Source organism: Puntigrus tetrazona, chromosome 4 (genome assembly GCF_018831695.1).
Source record: "Puntigrus tetrazona isolate hp1 chromosome 4, ASM1883169v1, whole genome shotgun sequence".
Taxonomy (NCBI): Eukaryota; Metazoa; Chordata; class Actinopteri; order Cypriniformes; family Cyprinidae; genus Puntigrus; species Puntigrus tetrazona.
The window spans coordinates 23,956,482-23,977,692 of NC_056702.1; the positions used below are offsets into that span (position 1 = coordinate 23,956,482).

Consider the following 21,211-nt stretch of genomic DNA (forward strand, 5'->3'; position numbering starts at 1 on the left):
CAGATAAGGTTTACGATTAACGGTTGAAATAACTTTACATTGTCAAAAAAACCTCAATTAATTAAAAAAAACTCATTAAAACATAGTTTTTGGAGAACAATGACAACTATTTAAAGCAGTGTTACACTTATTTTCTTATGGTTAAACTTTTTTGTCTTTAATGGTCATGTTTTCTCCCTTAATCTTAATTTAAAATTTCTTTTATTAATCAATTTTATTCATGTCTTTAAAACTGTTTTTTGCCCAGCATGTTATTTGTACCATGTTATTTGTTCCTGGCTATGTAATTGTATATCTCACGTCTTTTACGTAGACAATGTTAAATTTGATTAGATTCAGGTTTTGTTGGGATTTACTGCACTGAACATACTATACTGTAACAGCAACACAAATGTGTCTGCAGAGATAAAATATGCTTATCTGCCTTATGTGTATCAAATCAAAATTGTCTCTCTGCTTGTATGGACGTAGACGATGTAGAATTGTTCTTGTTCAAAATAAATTGCTCTAAACAGTTTTTGAAGGAGGATAGATCATTATTAAAAGGTTAACAAAAGGCGGTTATTATTTGCCAACGGTAACTGTAGAATGTTTGCTTTACAGTAGTAACCAAAATGGCTACTAGCGCCGGCGTTAACTGCAATTCAGTCATTCACGAAACTACCACCAGGCGTACTGTATGTAACTTCCTTCAAGATCGAATCGAATAAAAATGCAGAACCCTCCGAAATACTCAATTAACCCAACACTACTTTAGAAAAATAGAAAAACATTAATACATTAGAACATAAAAATACATTAAACCCATCGTGGCACTGACTACTACTGCAGGTAAAACTAGAGAACATCCCCGACCTACATTTCTACAATTTATGTGTTTAAATGAAAACAAAAAGAGGCAGTCGTGTCATATTTTAATTGCGTAGATAACTGGAGTAAGACTCCATCCTCCCGAGTCGAACTACCAAGGACACAAAGTACAAACTTTGCAAACTTGGTATTGAGAAATGGCCTTTGTTTAACTATTCCTTGCAGATCTACTTCTTTACATGTTTCATGGTGGTTGTAAAACCAGTTTCAATGCTGCGTTTACTGCCATGAACTTGACAGGAGAGTGAAGTGATTAGCTTAAGTAAAACTAAATAAATATTTAAAAACTCTATATAACTATATACAATCCTGTATCCATTAGACACCACATTAAATTATTCTAAACTGTTGACTCATTTTGAGTTTTTCTAAATATACCTATTTCTTCCTTGCACAACTCCACAGCACAAATGAGCTGCATTCTCTAGACTCCATGCCCTGCCTCATATTCGTCATCAGTTAACTGCATGAAATGTCAGATGACCCACGAAGGTCTGGGGCAGGGCAAGTATGTTAAATGCATGAATACAATTTAACATATTCAATTTTACTGTAGTTATTTAATCTAATTAATGCGTAAATTACCAGCCCTAATTTTACGGTACAGAAATAAACAGACTTCTGGTCACTTTTAAACCCAATAAGCAGATTCACTCAGAAATTCCTAAATCAAATGTAAAAGCAATTCAGAAAACAAAGTAACTCATGAAAACCGTGAATGTAAGCAAAGATCTTAATTTCTGCTGCAGACGAAGTTGAGTTTGTGAGATTTAGGAAGGCTGATCCAGTGCTGATCTCTCCAGACTGAACTGCTCCTTTTCTCTTCTTGAGTTTGCAGTTTTCTTGCGCTGTTCCGTTCCCTGGAGCCCAGTTCTGATAGCACACGATCTCTCCACTCAGCCAGAGCCACATGTTCATGACGCAGTAGTTGTGTAAACCCATCCACACACGCTGCAGTAGACGGCCATTTAACCATGTTCTTCACACAACGCTGCATCTCTTCTGAATGAACCGAGACCAGATCCACATGATTCTGTCTGCAGTATCTCAGAGCTTTGGCCCACGTCACATTCTCTTTGATCAGAATCAGTTCAGCGTCTGGACACAAAATACACCAATTGCTGAAACTAGAGAAAGACGAATCGAGAACAACATGCAGAACAAACACAGAGGATGGATTTGTGACGTCAGACATGTAGAGTGAACCTCAGGAGATGTGGAGGTGATGATGGATATTGTGTTTTGTGAGGATCTGCTCACCTTCATGACACACAAAGGAAAACTGATTTGTGCAAGAGATGTCATGCCATTGTCCCTGAGTGTTCGGTTCAGTCACTACACAGCCTTCATTACCTCCAAAATTATCAGGTTGACCAGGTTTTGTCATTATCTGAATGAAGAGTTACTCAGATCTGACCACTCCCATGAGTCTCTGAACAGACCGATCCAGATGCATGAACCAGATAACTGATGATTTTCTGAACTTGCTGATTCTCATTCTGGTTCCTCACACTGACCATATCAATGTGATTCTGTCTTCAGTAACTCTGAGCGCCTCTCCAATTCATCACCTAATTGACAAAGACGAGTCCTGTGCTCACTTCAAAAATAACAAAGAAGAAGTAGATTAACTAATTTTAAATAATGAATTTGTTGATTATTATTAGGCTGCTTTGTGGTTTGAATGTAAACTGGAACAGCAGCGGAAACATTAAAAACACCTTATTTAATCCTGAGACTGCCATGATTCCACCAAATAATGCTTATTTAAGATGTTCTGGAAGCACGTTGTCACACCATCACTTCCGTGTACACCTCCGTCATCATCAGCCAAACCACCACCTGGTCACGATCACATTCACCCGAATACTACCCGCATGCGTGAGCCATTCACCAACCAACCTTCAAAACACACTCACGCCAGTTCTTCCATGGCTGATCATAAGGACACACACCTAGAACTCTGGTCATCCTTCTCTCTGCCCGTCTGCCCAACTACCCGTCCTGTCTGCCTGCTGGATCGAAACCTGCTCCTGAGATAACTACTGCAACGCCCTCCTTGCTGGCCTCCCAGCCTCTACAACCAGACCTCTTCAGATGGTCCAGAATGCAACGCAAGGGTGGTCTTCAACGAACCAAGGAGGGCCCACGTCACAACCCCTCTTCATTAGTTTACACTGGCTTTCTATAGATGCCCGCATTAAATTCAAATCCCTGATGCTGGCCTACAGGACAATCACAGACTCCGCTCCCTCGTACTTACACTCAATAATTAAATCATATGTTCCCTCCAGGTGCCTACGCTCTGCAAACGAAAGGCGTCTTGCAATACCATCACAAAGAGGTGCAAAATCACTCTTGCGCACCTTCACCTGGTCTGTTCCTCGCTGGTGGAACGATCTGCCCGTTGCCACTAGGGCAGCAGAGTCACTAGCAATCTTCAAAAACCAACTCAAAACTCATCTTTTTCGTTTACACTTGATAACATTGATAGCACTTTCTTCTTCTTCTCCTGCTCTTTCCTATCCTTTTCTTGTTTTAAAAAAAAAGCCTCGTCTGCGCTAGGTAAGTCAAGACCCCTCTCAGAGCACTTATGTAATACTGCCCTTTTGTTGATATTAATTGCTTCTATTGTCTACTGCTTTGGATAAAAGCGTCTGCTAAATGACTAAATGTAAAATGTAAATGTAATTGTAACTACTGCTACTAAGGAAAGAACTGTTAACTTCCTTCTTTACGTTGTGTATAAATGCTCTCATTATGTTTGATGTGCTGGCTGAGTGCCGCTACCTGAGTTTATTATATTAAAAGAAAGTTTCTTTTAAATTTATCCAGTGTCTGCTTCCTTGACCAGATCGTGATACGTATAATCAGCTTCAACATGTATTTGTTTATTAAACACTTTTTACATATGCAACATGAGTTCTAACTGATGACTCAACAGCCAATCACACATCCAAACTTCCTGACTCGTTTGCATTACCTATACTGAAACTAAACAGCCAATAGGAACAAAGAATATGTTGCTTCCGACATATGATTGGTTTAGTTAAATGTAAGAATACTACAATTAGCATTAGAAATATATAAATGTGTGTGACATATCCTATGTTTTGAAGAGCATTCACTCCGTATTGTGTGTATGTGTATATATATATATTATAAAAAAATAAAAATCGCACACAGAAAAACATGAATATCATTATAAAAATCCTTTCGGTTCTAAGTTCAGTTTTGTAGTCTTCCCCAGTTACAAAGATATCTGAGATACATTAAATGTTGGGGTTGTAGATTCATTTGTAAAAAAATTTCTCATTTCAATATTAACATATTAATTGTTGAAATGTTTTTCGACGCAGTTGACTGATTTGATGTATCTGAACACAAGCATAATGTATTTAACTCTTGAACACAGTTGTTGAGATTTGAATCTTATTGAAATATACATTTGATTTAAACGTTATTGAATATTTTGTTCTGGATTGTATTTCCTCGTTGCGTCACAAAAATGCGATCAAGCTCATTTCATGTTCTTGTGTCAGTCTTAACTCACTGTTTATTTCACTGTTACTCGTACTCGTTTTTTTTTTAAATGGTATCGTTGCATCCCTACTATCTGCGCCAGTATTACTAATTGTGCGGCTCACCTAACTAAGTAAATTATACGTCTTTTCGACGTACTTGGCAGTTGCCCATTTATACTTCCAGGAATCCCACCTATGTCGTGATTGGCCAGGTGGGCCAACAGATTGCAGTTGTTTTAACAAGACACTGGTCATGCAAACTGTATTTCACATAGAGCCCTCTAGGGGAGGAGTATCTCTATACACACATATATATATATATATATATATATATATATATATATATATATATATATATATAAATGAACTCACTGTTGCAGATGAACTGCTGGTTAGAACCACACGGTGTATTATTCCATTGTCCATTTGCAATTATTCCACAGTCATCTACACCATTTGGTTTTCCAGGAGCCCAGTTCAGATAGAGCGCAGGTTCTCCTGAAGACCACTGCCATTTATTAAGACCCGTCTTCTGCAGCCCAATCAAGACATACTGAAGACTTCTATCACTCGCACTCTTGATCAGCTCATTCAAGTCATTCATGTTGTCAACGGTGGCCAGATCTGTGTATCTCTCTCTGCAGTGTCTCTGAGCTTCATTTCAGGTCTTCTTCTCATTTATAAAGTCATACTGACGGCGAACACATTCAGATACAGAACAGAGAGCTGAGAAAGTGAGGGTCGGATTTAGCGCTTTGGCTCAAAAAGTGTAGTAAAGTTAGTTTTAGGTTTTTAGACGTTCACGTTTGATTGCCAGCGTTCTATAGAGTCGGCAGTATTACAAAGAACATAATTTAACAACTTTATATAGACATGAAAATATTATTTCAGTGCACTGTAGCAGCTTTGGCGTAATATATCAGTGTTTGATGAGTAAGAGACCATCTGAAAATTACATCATCGGGGATATTTCAATTAAAGTGACTTTTACCTTATAAAATAACACACTGTCAAACTCTAAAGCTTGTTTTATAGGTACATTTTTCCAATACCTAATTTTATAAATGTACAGTACACAATTATGTTCATAAACTACTGTAAGTGCCCAAACAGTTGTTCATAAAGGCTGCAGTGCATTCCTAGTTACACTACTAACTTACCACAGGTGAAATCTGGCTAATACTTATTTTACTGTATATACAGTACAATAATATTATATAATAAAATATTCTACTAATACTATGTTTTCCATACTTGAATGTTGTGGTGCATTCCTTGATACAAGACTGACTTACTACCGTTGAGGCACACAGCCAATAATGATTCTAAGAAAACAATGACTGTAAGAATACTGTATTTTTACTGTATTACTGTATTTAAAATAATAATTGTGTTTTGTATGTACAGTGTTAGAGTTATGTATTGACATTATGCAACTTTGACCCTTCAGTTTCAGCTTCCATCTGGTATAAACACGTCTTGTTCTAGGTCATGACATGACATGGCCTCTATATAGTATCTTAGACTGGTATGGGCGCCAGGGAATCTGTTTGACGCTTCAAACTATGCGATTGATATCTCTGCTCTCATGCCTGGTCTTTGTTTCTCTGGAAGTGTGTTCATTTGAATCTAGTGGAGACCTAAGGGAAGGAACTTTCTGCATGCATACAACATAATGACATACAGACATAAGGCAATAGTTTTAAATTTCAGTTTTATAATTAGTTTTATAATTTATAATTTTACAATATTCAGCTCTTTAATTATGAAAATCATAAGCACAGAGAGCATTATTCATTTCCTCTTCATATCATGCCAACCTAAAGTCAACATCATTACAGTAAATTTAATTTACTGGTGTAAAAAAAACATGCTTGTTATATGAATCTTTCTTTCTCGTTTTTCACTGATTATTTGCACAATTACACATTCAAGATGTTCATATTCACTTAAGCCAGTTTTGTTCTCCAATAGCGGCAAAAAGCTACATTTAAAATCTCAAGAAGAACTGTTGTTGATTCTATTAGGTTTATATGGACACTGCAAACAGCAATATTACTCACTAAAGGAAAAGTAAAACAGAAGAAGAAAATAAATACTCGTCTACTCATACTTTTAGAAGGGTAACTTGAATAAAACTTACAAGTAGCTTGTCAAGATACAGTTTGAGAGTAGCTTCCCCAACACTGTTATCCTGTTGGGATGTTAAACTCACTCAAGAAGACAAGACCAGAATGAAACTGACATTTACATTTACATTTAGTCATTTAGCAGATGCTTTTATCCAAAGTGACGTACAAATGAGGTAGGCAATAGAAGCAATAATATCAACAAAAGGGCAGTAGTGCATAAGTGCTCTGAGTGGGGTCTTGGCTTGACATATTTAGTTTGATCAGATTAGTACATGTTTATGTGTTTTCCTAAATACCTCAGAATCTCCAGATGACAGTTTGGACTCTTCAGTCCTTCAGAGAGCAGCTTCACTCCTGAATCCTGCAGGTCATTGTTACTCAGGTCCAGCTCTCTCAGAGGGGAGTCTGATGATTGTAGAACTGAAGACAAACTTTTGTAGCACTGACCAGTGAGATTACAGTTGATCAATCTAAACAGAACAATAAAGCAAAGCTAAAAATATTTAACATTCACCCATTACATGACCCAAGACCCAAGAAATTTGCACTCATAAATACACACATTAGCAATAAAACAGATATGTCTTATTAAGAGTAACTAACAACAACTAAATAAATTAGTAGTCACTGTTGATATTGATGTTTCTAAACTTCCCTAATTCACTTCACATAATAAATTAAATAGAACCATATATATAGAAATATATAATAGGCTATACATAGAACAATTACAGCTACAAAGTATGATTACACTTGTTTTTTGTGACACTCTTAATGCATTTTATTTCTTTCCTTATGTATTAATTTGATTTAATCTACTCGCCCACACACAAACAACATTAATTCTAGAGATGCCTGACTTAGCCTGACAGCTATTAAACATAAAAAACACAGTCAACCAATCACTCTTTATTTTAAAAGGTACTTTGTAAAATCAGTGTGCAGTGATCAAACAAACATTTTTTGTGCATGTTTAGGATTTTACATGGATATTAGAACATGAGTCTTTTTTCAGGCTACATAATGTTAGGCAAACCATTTGTATGCTGTGTATACTAAATGCTAATCCCTAATCCCCTAGTTTATTTTTATGATTTAATATTTAATTTTATGAGTAGCCTACTTTTTTAATACTGTTGTAGAGTAAGGGAACAAGGTTATAACGCTTATATTTTATATAAATAAATGTAACCTAATTGGTAACAAGGTTAAAGTGTGTTAAATTTCTCTTTCATGAGATTATTTGGGACCAAGGCTTCTAGACCAGGGTGTTTTTAGGGGTGTGATATTCAAATAACGACAGTTTTCTGCCACCAAATTTATCAACGTGCAATCATATTGATGGCAGATTGATGGCATTTGTGCACATGGATCTGTGCTTGTTTCTACATTAGATTTATAAATGAGGCCCAGTTTGTGGTGTAGACTGCTGGTAGGGATATACCTGAATCTATCCAGTTTGTTCATCCTGACAAGTATGCTCATTTCATGAATGCTGGATGAATGTGGTGATTCTCCCTTCCCAAAAACGCAGCACAAAGTCATTGCTAACCCTGGCGCTTCTCTGTCTGGCGCACACCCTTCCTTATCTCCTTCAGAGACCCAAAAGCAGTGGTAAGATAAAAAAGTAAAAGGGATTATTTGCAAATAATGCATTATGGTTTTGTTATAAAAGCTTGAAATGCTGTATGGAATGGCTGATATTTAAACCTATGCACTGAAATGTACTCTGTGTGTGTAAGATATTTAAAGTTTAGAGTTGAACGAAAGCTTGTGACGTTTGCGACATTATGGTGTGAATTAAAGAATGATGCCCTGTATTATTAACAAACTTGCCGATATATTTACGCTCATGTGAGATATTAGGTAGCATAGCATGTACATGCACCAAGGAGGAACCGTGTGGGGCGTAGACCTGCCCTGCAGCAACTAGCCGATTGGGACGCCATGTCGTGGGATGGACCAAGGTTACTTGTTTAAAACCGATTGCCAGAACATTATTTGACACAGGCACATTCTTTCTAAGAAGTAATGTTCCTGTGAAGGAAACAGAGTTGAAGCTGGCCACTCATGCACCTTAACTGTTGATTATTTAGGAAGTGTTGTGGAAGAAATTTCCAAGAAAGGTATTAGTTTACATCGAAAAAAATGCACAGCACTAATTAATTAAGTAATAAGACCAGTGGTGCATGAAGTCAAAACCTGTAAATGCAATAAGCCTAATCTGAGAAGGGATATCCAAAGGAACAAAAGGACTTCAAAAAGAGAGTAAACAACACCACCTCCCCCCTGTTGTGTTTATGACACCTCTCCTCTGCTCTTCCTGCCCAAAAGACTTGGTTTAAAGTTCATTAGGAATAAGGCATTATATATCATGTGTCTTGTGAACCTATTGTTCTTCACTTTCATGTTTGGTCTCATTTGAAAGGTCTCAGTGCGATTGGTAAATTGATCTCAATTTCACAGTAATCACTTATATTATGGAGAAGATTAAGAACTTGGTAGAACTGTGTTCTGTTGAGAAGGAGGTGTGTCCACCTTTTGGGTCTCTGAACGTGTTCCAGCCAGGTGTGACACTGGAGCACGGGAACCTAAACACCAAAAGGTTTTTATAACTACATTTGGTATCTCTTTGTCTGGTCTGAGTATATAAGGAAAGTGACAAAACACAACAAGGAGTGATTCTGTAGCCAGATCGGCCCGTAGTGTGGTGTGTGTCCTCATACACTACACTATGTACTTTTTAAAGACCAGGTATACTGATCTTTTAAGATTGTTTTATTTTGTTTTGTGTTATTTTTGTACTGCTGATCAGTTGTGCAAATGTTTATCAATTATATTGAAAAGTGTCTCTGAAAGTGTTCCAGCCAGCTGTGACACTGGAGCACGGGAACCTAAACACTGTTTTATGGTGCGCAAATCTCCTGCACCTTCTACCTTATTCAGTTTATCCTCAGGTAAGGTAAAGTAAGTCGAGTCTGTCCTATCTCTAATAAGCATTTAATCATATTCACAATGTCATATCTCTGGACTTTTGTTATTGTTTTTTTTGTCTCGAGCCACGTGCTCTCTGTGCCCTACCTTCCCTTCGTAATTGTGTAATTGTCTTCACCTGCTCCCTGTTAATTTAATAAATATACAAAAGGCAGGTAGAACCCGCCCGAGCTCTTTTCGTGGTTTTTGTTCTACCTGCCTATTGTATATTTATTTTGCCAGTTTAAGATTAAATCTGTTTAAGTTTATTTCGAGTCTCGAGTCGTTCCCGAGAAACAGCGAAACGTGACAGGATGATCCGACCAACGTTCACACAAAACACAGGGCTTAAATACACAACGTAATTTACCAAATTAACAGGGAGCAGGTGAAGACAATTAAACAATTATGAAGGGAAGGTAGGGCACAGAGGCATCGGAGAAGCGTGTCGCCGAGGTGCAGCGTTGTCTGCTGGTTCACTTCTAAGTGCAGCCCTCCTATATAGACTACAGGTGCAAGGAGACACTTTTTGGGAAAGTCCCGTACAGCTGGAGACCTCCTTCTCAAGAAGCTCACTATAAAAACACAGCCATCTTATCAGTCTGCTCTTCTGTGAAGATCTTTCTAAGATGTCCTCCTCTCCGCGTCGGGAACTCAGCACTCAACGGTAACATTCCTATTCTTCAAAGTTCTTACTAATACATATTTTATCTCTGACTATACTTTAACTAAATGCTACATATATCATACCTAATGTCTTTTCTCAATAAACTACTTTTACACATGATGCTGTGGTGGTCTTTCTTTCTACTATTCAATAAAGTGAATACAATACCATGTGTACTGTGTATCTTATTAATACTTATCAAATAAAAGAATACAATATTCTGTGTGGTCTCTTCTTCTTGATAAATCAGTAACACATCCCAATGTGTTTACAATACAAGGTATCACTCAAATAAACAAGGCAAACTTACAAAATTGGGAAAAACGTCCGCTTTCCTCAACAATATCAATATTAGTGCTGCACCACTGTGTATGTTGCATTTTATTTCTGAATTATGTTCAGGGTTGTTATATTTAACTTATATTTATACTTCATATAATGTTGGGTTTAATCGACAACAATGACTCCGAGAACAAAACTGAAGAAAATCTAGTACTTTATATTTGATAGAGAAAAGGCCTTAGATATTATTCAGCATTTGATCTACTGTGTGTGTATTGTATGTTTTTTTTATAGTTTTTTTTTTTTTTTTTTTTAATGGATCATTGCATTCAAGCAAGATCCAAGCCGATACCTGCATTAAAGTTGTCATCCGGGATTAAACCAGTCTCGAGACCGACTCCATTGTGACGTGAAACATGAAAGTGAAAGTGATCGACTCTGGCTCCTCCTATCCTGTAGGACGTCAGCTCTCCGTTGCTATGCGACAGGAGCGGTAATCTAGAACACCTGAGGAAATCCCGAGGAGGCGTGGCTTCGAGCTTCACGCGCTTCAGTTTGGGACACAGATACAGTGGTCTGTGTTTGTTTCCACTAGCTGCTCGTGAAACGGAAGTTTAACACATTAGAAGTAAGGACGTCCTCGTATTTACTTCCGCGTTGAAAAATAAAGTGCTTAGGTGTGTGTTCGTTGAATGACCTCGTTCAAAGTACCAATCAAAGTACCGCGAGAGCGAAAGTAAAGAGAACATGGAACCGTCAGTCGATCTCGCGATACTTTGATGTTATACACCTTGTACTTTACGTGTAACGTTTACACCTGATCGTTTTTTCTGATCGAAAAACCTTACCATTAACCTAATTCTGATTTTTAATGTTTATGCGGGGACATACATGAACATAAAGAGAAAACAAAGACATTTTGAGAAGTTGTCTAGAAACTGAACGTTTTGATCAAAGCAAATCTTCAGCTGTGGAGCAGAAAGACACTTCCTTATTCATGTAAGTAAAGATTAAATACTGTCTTAATCATGAAACACTCATGAAACATTATCAAATATGAACAAAATTTTTTACAACTCTTTTATAATTGCATGTAAAAGTGTAATAAGGTTGTGCTAAACTTACACTGTAAGAAATGTAATAAAAAAAAAAAAATATATATATATATATATATATATATATATATATATATATATATATATATATATATATATATATTCAATTTCAATTTCAATTTCAAAAACTTTATTTGTCCCCAAGGGGCAATTTTAAGACATATTGAGCAGCACTATAGAATACATTTTAAATACAAATAAATACACAATACAGTTTATGAATTAATTACAAACAAAATTAACAAAATTATATATATATACTGTATATATATATATATATATATATATATATATATATATATATATATATATATATATATATATATATATATGACTTGTGCATTCTCACTTCTTTTTATTTAATATCAGGTTATTATATAATCTTGAGCCAGATTCACTTCTACATTTATTAATAGATAAACTCATATCATTGTAACACTGACTTTTCTTAGTTTATGACGTTGTAAAATTCATAATTATCTAATGGAAATTTCATTTGTATAAAGCAAAGCTAACAGCCATCAAACTCAGATTTTTAGTATACTTTTATATTAAATATGATCAAGCTGAAATTAACTATTAATAATCATTGTAGGAGCCATATTCACTTTAATTTTATAAATGTTTATTTAAATATTAGTTTGGTGCTAAAATGTTAATGGTGTTTGTTTCTTTAAGTGTGTGCCTCTATAGGTACCAGAGAGCTGAGAAAATGTTAAAAAGGAAATACCATCCCTGACAGGGGGCGCTGGTGTGAGAGCTGACAGTTTTTTGACCGTGCACAGGGCATGGAACTGGCCTACATTTAGATTTAAATTGTTTGTTTTATTTTACAGTTTGTTTGTTTTGGTTAAAAATAAATTTAAGATATTGCTGTAACCTCAACAAATCTGGATCTTTTACTTTGCAGCGTCAGGACATACACATCAACACCTCCTACAGTGGCTAAGACAAAGGAACAGAATTGGACATCTGTACCCGTTTTTACCACTACATTATGTCAAAAACTTTGCTTTCAAAATGGAATTGGTTTGAGAAGAGGATAAATCTTGATTGGAATGGATTGAGACCGTATGGTACTGGAGCAAACAAAGGAAACTTCTCTAAGAAGGTATGTGTTTGAGGATGCAAGGTGCTGAGCTAATGCTAAGTTAAATTTGAATGTTATTGGAAAGACTTTTCAAGTTTGATTCTGCAGACAGTGGATATAGGAATTCATTTGATGGAAGAATTCAAAGATCTCGATGTGTGTAATTTTTAAGAAGCATCAACGGAGATCTGATTGAAAAGGGTTTGTCTTTGGATTGAATCTGATTGTTTGAGACAAAATGGAGGATTTAATGTAGAGCAAGCCAGTAGCTCAGCTCAAAAAGACTTAATTGAGGATGCTGCTCGTTTGAAAGCCAGTAGAGCAGGCAAGATGGCACATCTTACAAGGCGAATGAATATTGTTAATTCTTTGATGGCTGATGGTGAATATTTGGAAGAAGTAAAGGGAACATGTTGAAGTTCAATGAACAGCTTGATGAATTCAAGTCTCTTCAAGAATCATATGTTCAAGTGTTAAGTGAAGAGGATAAAGCTGAAGATTTGAAAATTTGGTATAAACCAAGAATGAAGCAAGTTGAGGAGTTTGTTTGCACTGTTGAAAGGTGGATGTCTGCTGTTCAAAACTCTGAGTCTCAAGCTGATACTCAAGTTTATTCTGCTTTTAAAGTCACTAGTCAAGAAGATAATGCCTCAGTAGTTTCATTTGTGCATAGTAATAGATCTGGCGGTTCCAGCAGATCAAGTTCAAGCAGAACAAGTGTGTTAACATCACCTTCAGCACGTATCTCTGCAGAGGCAAAGAAAGCAGCATTACTTGCAAAAGCCAATGCACTGCAACAAAAACATGCTATAGAAAAGAAAGAAGAAGAACTTAGAAAGATGAAAGAGGTTTGGGAAGTTCAAGCAGAAATTGCAGCCGCCACAGCTAAAATTGAGTATCTCAAGACTACTGAAAACTCTGTAACAAAAGGCAATGTGAACACTAAAGATCCCATGAATGTTTATTGTAAGGAGACGTTGAGTAAAATCCCATCAAGTGCTGCATACACTCTACAGGTAAAACCAAAAAAGAATGTTCATGCACAACTCCCTATAGCACCAAATGTGACTGTGACTGCAAGACATTCTTATCCTCAGAATAGTAATGCTATTCAACAATCTATCACTGTGAATACTGATTCTAAATCATCTGCACAAATATCTCATACAGCTCAAGCAAGATCACTAACAAGGAGTGATTCATCTTCAAGTAGCAGCATTGAAGGACCTGATTTTGCTACAATTCTTCAAAGACAAAACAACCTGACAGACATGCTTGTGAAACAACAACTTCTTTCCACCTTACCCAGGGGAGAGGTTCCAGTTTTTAATGGAGATATTCTGCAGTACAGGGCATTCCTTCATTCTTTGAGCACATCATAGAAAGTAAAACTGATGACAATGAAGACAGATTACATTTTCTCATTCAGTACACAAGGGGGCTACCACAGGATCTTGTTAGAAGCTGCCAACACATGTCATCGAGCAGAGGCTACCAGAAGGCAAAACAGTTGTTGAAAAAGTACTTTGGTAATGAATATAGAATTTCATGTGCTTATATTGAGAAAGCACTCTCCTGGTCTTCCATTAAATCAGAAGATCCAAAAGCTTTACAAGCCTTTGTATTGTTTCTTAGAAGCTGCTGCAATGCCATGGAAGACTTGGAGTTCATGGAAGAACTGGATACAGTCGCCAATATGAGGAGTATCGCTCTGAAACTACCATACAAGCTCAGAGAGAGGTGGCGTACAAAGGCATTCGAGTTACAAGAACAAAGGAATCACAAGGTAAAGATAGTAGATCTTGTCAGCTTCATTGAAAAACAAGCTAACATTGTCTCAGACCCAATATTTGGTGATATCCAAGACTCAAGTCCAAGTAAAGGAACACCCAAAGTGCTAACGAGACCTAAATCTAAAAGTAGTTTTGCCACCAGTGTTCAAGAGAAATCACTACAGACATCAACTAAAGGTTCACTACCACAGTCATGCCTCTACTGTAATAATGGACATGAATTGCTGTCATGCTTGCAGTTTGGAAAGCAGCCACACAGGGAAAAGATAAACTTCATAAGACAGAAAGGAATCTGCTTTGGGTGCTTGACCAAAGTAGGACATGTGAGTAAAGACTGCACAAAGCGTCTCACCTGCACCATATGTAACAAACAACATCCAAGTGTACTACACATCAAACCAGCGGAATCATCCACACAGATTAAGAAAACGCCTGTGAGCAGCACACAGGTATCTCTGCGAGATGGTAAGCATAATGGAGTCAGAAAACCACAGGGTTACACAGAGTGTTTGCTGTCAATTGTACCAGTACAAATTAAAAGTTCAAAGGGAAGTCAGATTCTGCACACATATGCCTTTCTTGATCCTGGAAGTTCGGCAAGCTTCTGTACTGAGGACCTTATGAGGAAACTCAACATTGCTGGAAGAAAGACTAACATTCTTCTTCAAACTATGAGCCAGGATAAGTCTGTGCCCTCTTATATTGTCAGTGGTTTGGAAGTTTCTTCATTGGAAGAAAATAACTTTATTCCACTGCCTGAAGTCTATACGCAAAAGAGCATGCCTGTTGATACCTCTAACATTCCCACAAAAGAAGAGTTGTCTAAATGGTCTTACCTGAAACGGGTACAGATTCTTAGGATTCCAGCCAAGGTGGAGCTGTTGATTGGAAGCAACACTCCCAAAGCCATTGAACCTTGGGAAGTCCTTAATAGTAAAGGGGATGGGCCATATGCAGTTAAGACTCTGCTAGGGTGGGTTGTTAATGGTCCTTTACAAAGACAACCCACAGCAAGCAGTTTTAGCTGCAATGATGATATTGTTGTTGTTAACAGAATTTCTGTTTCAAACCTTGAAGAAATGTTGAAACAACAATACAATCATGATTTCAATGAAAGGTCAAGAGAAGACAAGGCGGAAATGTCTGTAGAAGACAAAAGATTCATCAAGATTGCAGAACAGTCAATCACGTTGAAAGACGGACATTACACTCTTGATTTACCTTTTAGGAAGGAAGACACAGGGTTACCTAACAATTATCAGGTAGCAGAACAGCGACTTCAGAGTCTGAAAAGAAAGTTCAAAAGGATTGAACAATTCAAAATCGACTATACTACATTTCTTACAGAAGTCATAAATAAAGGCTATGCTGAAGTAGTGCCACAACAAGAATTAAAAAGAACAGATGGTAAACTGTGGTACATCCCACATCACAGTGTATACCATCCACAAAAACAAACCATAAGAGTTGTCTTTGATCATGGTGCTACCTTTCAAGGCAAATCCTCAACTCAGAACTACTTCAAGGTCCTGATTTGACCAGCACACTTTTCAATGTTCTTACCAGATTTCGCCAAGAGCCTGTAGCTCTTATGACAGACATCAAAGCAATGTTCCATCAGGTCAGAGTATCAAAGTCAGATGTTGACTTTTTAAGATTCCTCTGGTGGTCAGATGGTGATGCCAGTATGCCTGCTGTGAAACATCGGATGCTAGTACATCTTTTTGGGGCAGTATCATCTCCCAGTTGTGCTAATTTTGCTCTGAGACAAACAGCCAAGGATAATAAAGACCGTTTTCAATCTGAGGTAATAAACACAGTTGAAAACAATTTCTATGTGGATGATTGTTTAAAGTCACTAGCAACAGAGCATGAAGCAATAGAGATGGTAAAAGGCCTTACAGCTCTGTGTCAAACAGGAGGATTCCATCTCACAAAATGGGTGAGTAACAGTCGCACTGTTCTTACACATATTCCAAAGAAAGACAGAGCTCAAAATGTAAAGGAACTGGATCTTGACAGGGAAAGGCTTCCCACTGAAAGAGCACTTGGATTATTGTGGTGTGTTGAGAATGATGCATTTAAGTTCAATATTACTGTAAAGTGCAGATCCCACACCCGAAGAGACCTGCTGTCAGTTGTAAGCTCCATATATGATCCACTTGGATTCTTAAGTCCATTCACTCTACCTGCAAAACTGCTTCTCCAAGATCTCTGTAGGAACAAATGTGGTTGGAATGAGGAAATACCACAAGCTGCAGTAGAAAAGTGGACAAAGTGGATAAAGGATCTTGATGAAATACAAGGTTTCAGAGTAGCACGATGTGTTAAGTCGACTGGGTTTGAAAAATGAAGCAAGCTGAGCTGCATCATTTCTCTGATGCCAGTGAGCAAGGTTATGGTACAGTGAGTTACCTGAGGTTGATTGATGAAACACTCACTGTACATGTGGCTTTCATGTTAGGAAAAGCCAGGGTTGCTCCGCTTAAGCAAATTACCATACCACGTCTAGAACTAACAGCTGCAGTGCTAGCAGTTAGAGCGGATGCTATGCTAAGGAAAGCTTTGGAGCTGGATCTCAAAGACTCAGTGTTTTGGACTGATAGTCAGTCAGTACTGAAATATATTGCAAATGAGAGTGTAAGATTTCGCACGTTTGTTGCAAACAGAATCTCTGTTATCAGAGAAAACACAGATGTCATGCAGTGGAAATTCATCAGAACCAAGCAGAACCCGGCAGACTTGGCATCAAGAGGAGTAAGTGCCAGCACGTTGATAAAGTGCAAAAGAGTGGATCCATGGACCAGACTTTCTATGGAAGAAAGAAGAGGAATGGCCTAAAGAGTCCCTGGTATCTGTGTCACTCTCACCTGATGATGCTGAAGTTAAAAGAAACACCGCTGTGTACAGTACTGTTCTTAAAGACAAGGAAAATCCTACCAGTCAACTGCTTAACTACTTTTCAAGTTGGACAAAGCTAAAGATAGCAGTTGCATGGTTCTTAAAGTTCAAGAATGTTCTTCGATTACTCAGTACAAAAAGGAAAGAAATCCAGGTAGCCTACATGAATAACAACACTAAAAACCCAGACAAGGTACGTAAAAAGGTAAAAGCATTCAAAACATCACTTGGAGCACAATCCATAAGCTTGGATGATCTCTTAAATGCAGAAAAGGCTATTGTCAAGTTTTACCAAAGACAAAGTTATGCAAAAGAAATGTCACAAATGGAAAAGGCATCGAGTGTGAGAAAGAGCTTGAATCGGTTCAGCAGCTTGTACAAGCTCGATCCTGTAATGGATGATGGAGTTTTAAGGGTTGGAGGAAGACTAAACAAGTCTGCAATGCCTGAGGAAACAAAGCGACCAATAATACTTCCAAAAGATCTTCACATCTCAACGCTTATTCTTCAGCACATACATGAACAGCTCGGACATGTTGGCAGAAACCATGTTCTCTCACACCTGAGAAAGAAATATTGGATTATAAATGCCAATTCTGCAGCCCGCAAAGTTCTGTCTAGATGTGTGTGGTGTGTAAGGCGTATAAAGGAAAAAATCAGAGAACAAAAGATGGCAGACTTACCTAAGGAAAGACTACAGCTGACCTTCCACCATTTAGCAATGTTGGAGGTGACTATTTTGGACCTTTGAAACAAAAAGAGGTAGAAGTCAAGTAAAAAGGTACGGAGTCATTTTCACATGCATGACAAGCAGAGCAGTTCACCTAGAAATGGCTCACTCGCTGACCACAGATTCCTGCATTAACGCTTTAAGACGATTCATAAGCAGAAGAGGTCAAGTATTGCATATTCGATCTGATAACGGAACCAACCTGGTGGGTGCAAAGAAAGAATTACAGAATTCACTTTCAGAATGGGACCAAGGCGCAATCCAGAAAGCAATGATCCAGAAAGGAATTCAGTGGACATTTAATCCTCCAGGAGCCTCACATCATGGGGGAGTGTGGGAGAGGCTCATTCGCATGGTGAGACAGATCCTGTGCTCTATTTTGCAAAACCACACCCTTGATGATGAAGAATTACAAACGCTCTTTTGTGAGACAGAATCCATCTTGAATAGTCGTCCCATTACCACAATGTCTGATGACCATCAGGATCTCGAGCCTTTGACACCAAAACATATTCTCCTCCTAAAATCTAGCCCCATGCTACTCACCTGGATTGTTTCAGAAGTCAGATGTATACATCAGACGTCGATGGAGGCAAGTACAATTCTTAGCTGACCTATTTTGGAAGAGATGGTGCCACAGTACTTACCATTACTACAGGAACGACAAAAATGGTTTACTACCAAACGAGGACTACAGAAGGGGACATTGTCTTAGTTGTGGACAGTTCAGCACCTCGTGGATCTTGGCCTATTGGAAGAGTAACAGAAGTTTTACCTGATTCCAAAGGACTTATAAGAACTGTTAAACTTAAGACAAAGACTGGGTTCCTGGAAAGACCTATCACCAAGCTTTGCCTGCTGTTAGAAGATACAGAAAACGACTAGAAAATTAAGTATTATTTCCTTGTATATGCATATATGACTCCATTCATATTTAATTTTTTTTTGTAATTGATGTTTAAACCTCAATTAGGGCCGGTGTAGGAGCCATATTCACTTTAATTTTATAAATGTTTATTTAAATATTAGTTTGGTGCTAAAATGTTAATGGTGTTTGTTTCTTTAAGTGTGTGCCCTCTATAGGTACCAGAGAGCTGAGAAAATGTTAAAAGGAAATACCATCCCTGACAGGGGCGCTGTGTGAGAGCTGACAGTTTTTTGACCGTGCACAGGGCATGGAACTGGCCTACATTTAGATTTAAATTGTTTGTTTTATTTTACAGTTTGTTTGTTTTGGTTAAAAATAAATTTAAGATATTGCTGTAACCTCAACAAATCTGGATCTTTTACTTTGCACGCGTCAGGACATACACATCAACACCTCCTACAGTGGCTAAGACAAGAGGACAGAATTGGACATCTGTACCTGTTTTTTACCACTACAATCATTATTGACATAACTAGTGAATCACAGCAATTTAATCACCGCCATCTGAATATGAGATGAACAACACGAGAATAATAGAAAAGTGAATTGTTAATGTTATTTCATTTCAGAAAGACATAGCAATCGATTCTTTATAAAACAGAACAACTTAAATGTTTAATAAAATGACTTATAACAATATGAGTTTTTGTGATTGTCTGTTATTTCCATCTAGAGTCAGTGCTGAAGATCAAACTGTTCAGATCCATCATGAATGAAACACAAACATCTGGAGATGAAGAGTATTCTCCAGCCTGCAGGTACTTTGAGGAACACAGTAAATCTTATAGAAATAAAACCATGAACATTTACAAGTTTATTTATTATAATTTATTTTATATACAAATATTTTTAAGTATAATAAAATTATCTTGTAATATATTAAGATGATTCTGATTATAAAGTATAACATCTGTTCTGTTTCAGCTCAGTTCATCAGAAGAGATCAGAAGCAGTGCCCAGCTGTGTGTCTATGAAGAGTGACTGGTCTATGGATCGGCTACCAGAGTTTAAGAGTGAAGATTCCCAGCCTGGATCTGTATGACACTTATATGATGTTTTGATTTACAATTTATATTATCATATTTTATTAAATTTAAGTCAATAGTTTTTGTACATACACTGTATGAAATGTTGAATATCTCTCTTTTTCTGTTTCAGCTCAGTTCATCAGAAAAGATCAGAAGAAGAGTCCAGCTGTGTGTCTATGAAGAGAGAGACATCTGTGATTCAGTCTTTAGATTTTAAGAGAGGAGTCCTCGACACACTTAGATCAAATCTGCTGAAGAAGTTTGAGTGTCTGTGTGAGGGAACAGCAACGCAGAGAAACACAACCCCAACACTGCTGAATGAGATCTACACAGAGCTCTACATCACAGAGAGTGAGAGAGGAGAGATCAATAATGAGCATGAGGTGAGACAGATTGAGACACAATCCAGGAGAGAAGCAAGAGAGGACACAGCTATCAAATGCAGTGATATCTTCAGACCTTTACCTGGACAAGACAAAGACATCAGAACTGTGCTGACAAAGGGAGTTGCTGGCATTGGAAAAACAGTCTCTGTGCAGAAGTTCATCCTGGACTGGGCTGAAGAGAAAGAGAATCAGGACGTCCAGCTCATATTTCCACTTCCTTTCAGAGAAATCAACTTGATGAAGGACAGAACACTCAGTCTTTCAGATCTTCTTCATGTCTTTTTCCCTGAAACTAAAGAAATGGAAATATCCAGTGATGAATATAAAGTGTTGTTCATCTTTGATGGTCTTGACGAGTGTCGTCTGTGTCTGGACTTCAAGAGCAAAGTGAAACTGTGTAAAATATCTGAGTCAGCCTCAGTGGATGTGCTGCTGATGAACCTGATTGTTGGGAATCTGCTTCCTCTGCTCTCATCTGATCACCTCCAGACCAGCAGCAGCTGATCTCGCCCCTCTGAGTGCGTCCATCGAGTGACAGAGGCACGAGGCTTCAATGAGCCCCAGAAGGAGGAATACTTCAGGAAGAGGATCAGTGATCAGAGTCTGGCCGACAGGATCATCTCACACCTGAAGTCCTCCAGGAGCCTCTTCATCATGTGTCACATCCCAGTCTTCTGCTGGATCTCAGCCACTGTTCTTGAGAAGATCTTGAGTCGAGCAGAGACTGGAGAGATTCCTAAGACTCTCACTCAAATGTACACACACTTCCTGATCCTTCAGACCAACATCAAA

The 21,211-nt window shown here is 37.6% G+C and overlaps 1 protein-coding gene, 1 long non-coding RNA gene and 1 pseudogene across 2 annotated transcripts in view; 2 read left to right on the forward strand and 1 right to left on the reverse strand.

Moving 5' to 3' along the window:
* LOC122342945 (NACHT, LRR and PYD domains-containing protein 12-like) overlaps positions 1-21,211 on the forward strand; it is a 510,774-nt gene that overhangs the window by 322,684 nt on the left and 166,879 nt on the right.
* Positions 1,604-11,197, reverse strand: LOC122342797 (annotated as a pseudogene).
* On the forward strand, positions 11,232-20,039 carry LOC122343177. Its single transcript, XR_006250697.1, has 3 exons — positions 11,232-11,447; positions 19,679-19,763; positions 19,930-20,039. It is a non-coding gene; the product is annotated as an uncharacterized LOC122343177 (long non-coding RNA).